We start from the raw sequence: 2820 nt of genomic DNA on the forward strand, positions 1-2820 counted from the left end.
GAATAGAAAGTAGTGGTATGGATATAGTATGAGTAGCTTTCGAACCTTCAAACTCTTTATATAAGAGTTTTTTTCTTTTTTTTAATGTAGTTATGTAAGAGACTCCTAAATAATTGTACACATATCTCAAGTACATTAACTATAATTATTTTCTAGTCTTGTTTCGGATACTCACCCTAGATATATACAAATATCCAGTTATATCATATCCTGAGTGCAGTCAGATTATTTTTTTAAGCTATAACATATTCCAAATAAAGTGCACAATACTCGAACTTTGTTTTTAGTTATTTTTTAGACAACGTATTTAAGATGTGTAATATGTATATAAAATCATATTTTATCTACACATTACATATTTTAATAAATAAAATATTTAAATAATTTAAATAAAAAATCCATCTTATAGAGTCACTTGACTATTTTTCTTTTTGGTAACAAATTTTTTTTAGATTGTATATTTTAATTTTATCCCTAATTAAAATTTAACTTAACATTAGTTCGTTATATATATATATTTTTTAAAAATATTATAAATAATAAAAAATTACTTTAATTCTAATTACATATTTTAAAACACCAAAATCACTATAATTACTGGACTCAATTTTATGTGAAAATTTCAAAAAGTGCAGCATAGCTTATATATGACATGGCCTAAATGGATAATTTGACTAATTTTTTAGTAATGGAGACTTATTATGTGTTATATACAGTAATAGAAATATGACGATTTTTTTATGAATATATAATTTTTTAAAAAATTAGAATTTACAAATTAGAAGTTCAATTTTATAAAAGTGTACATTAAAAACTCAAAATGCGATTAACCGATTAAAAAATTATAATTATATTTTGGTTAATTAATTTAACAAAATAATTTTAAAAATTATATCTATATTTTTTAAAATTGATTAACTAAAACTAAATTTTAAAAAAAATTAATTTTTAATCAGTTAACCAAAACCAATTTAAAAAACTGGTTAACCAATTTAGGAAATCGGCTTTTTTGTCCAAAACCAATTTTTTGTCCAAAAATCGAATTTATTTTTCTAAAAACCAATTTTTCTATTCAAAAATCAGTTATTTTTTAAATTGATTTTTAAATTTTATAATCGGTTAATAATCAATTTTATTATATAAACTAATTTAGTTAATTAACCAAAATTAAATGTTTGATTAACAAAAAATAGGTTTAATTTTTGGATTAACTAAACCATATACAGTTCTACAATTTTGTCTGAAATATAAAATTTAGGGTCTAAATTCATGATATAGTGAAAGTAATGAACAAATCGGAGGTTCAATTTTGTTTGAGATTCAAAACCTAGGATTTAATTTGTACATTTAAAATTTTTTTAATACTAAAATATAAATATGATCTTTAGATTTGTATATTTAAAAAATTTTAAATAAAAACTCAAATTTGACTCTTAAATTTATATATTTAAAAAAATTAAAAATCACAAATTTAATTCTTAAATTTATGTTCTTCACATAAAAAAATATATTAAATCTCCACATTATTTTTATTTTTGGTGACTTTTGAATGTTTATATTTTTTAAAATTAAAAGTAAGACTCAAACTCAAAAATTTTTTATTAAAATAGAAATATTATGTCATTTAAATTAAAATTATAGTTCGTTGACAAATTTTCACATTATTTAAAATTAGGGGTAAGTATTGTTTTGGTCCCTAACGTTGAGGCTGAAAATTGAAATCGTCCATAATTTAATTTTCAATTTAGAATCGTCCTTAACGTTTTTTTTGTAATAAAATCGTCTTTTTTATTTAAATTTTTAATTTTATTCCTAAACTACCCCTACTTAAAAAATTATAAAATTTAAAAAAAATAGGGGATCGCGAGGGAGAGAGGAGACACGAGCCACTGCCGCCGCCTCGCAACCTCGCCTCGCCGCCTCGCAACCTCGCCTCGCCGCCTCATCTGCATCGCCTTCTGCTTCGCTGTCTCATCTTGCTTATGCTTTCTTACTTTCTGTTTGCTTACTTTCTGTTTCTGCTTCTTGGTTTGGTGTTGTTTGGTGTTGTTGCTGTTGTTTGGTGTTCTTGGTGTTGGTGTTGGTGTTGGTGTTGGTATTGGTGGTGGTGGTGGTGCCGATGGTGGTGTTGGTGTTGGTGGTGGTGTTGGTGCTGGTTGTGGCGGTGATGTTAGTGTTGGTGGAGGTAATTGTGTTGGTAGTGGTGAGGGTATTTTTTTTTAAAAAAAAATAAAAAGGACAATTTTAATATGAAAAAAATGTTAAAAACGATTTTAAATCAAAAATTAGATGATGAACGATTTCGATTTTCAGCCTCAACGTTAGTGACCAAAACAATACTTACCCCCTTTGAAATTACTATTGGAAGACACACAAATTAAAAACCGGGATAATCCCTCAGTTAACATTTGGTTTTATGGTTAGCTGGTTTGAAACCTGGGATTCCCATCGTTCTTTTCCTTCTTTTCATAATAATAATAAGAGTAATTACTCAAATCAGTCCCAAAGATTTTAGAATCGGATATTTTAATCTCTAAAAAAAATTAATACACAGATCAATTTCTAAAGTTTTACTACGGCAGACAAATCAGTCTTCAGTTCATTTTTCGGTAGAATAAATACCCAAATCAGTCTCCAAAAATTTTAAAAACGGACATTTTGGTCCCCAAGAAAAACTAATGTACAAATCAATCCCCAATTATTTTACAAGAAATTCAAGGTTAAAATTATTTGATATTTTTGTATTTAATATAATCAAGAGATGTCTTATGTAAAAAAAATATATATGTTTGTATAAAAAAATATGTACTAAAAGAAAAG

The sequence above is a fragment of the Arachis duranensis genome, chromosome 1, assembly GCF_000817695.3.
Source record: "Arachis duranensis cultivar V14167 chromosome 1, aradu.V14167.gnm2.J7QH, whole genome shotgun sequence".
In the NCBI taxonomy this organism is placed as follows: domain Eukaryota; kingdom Viridiplantae; phylum Streptophyta; class Magnoliopsida; order Fabales; family Fabaceae; genus Arachis; species Arachis duranensis.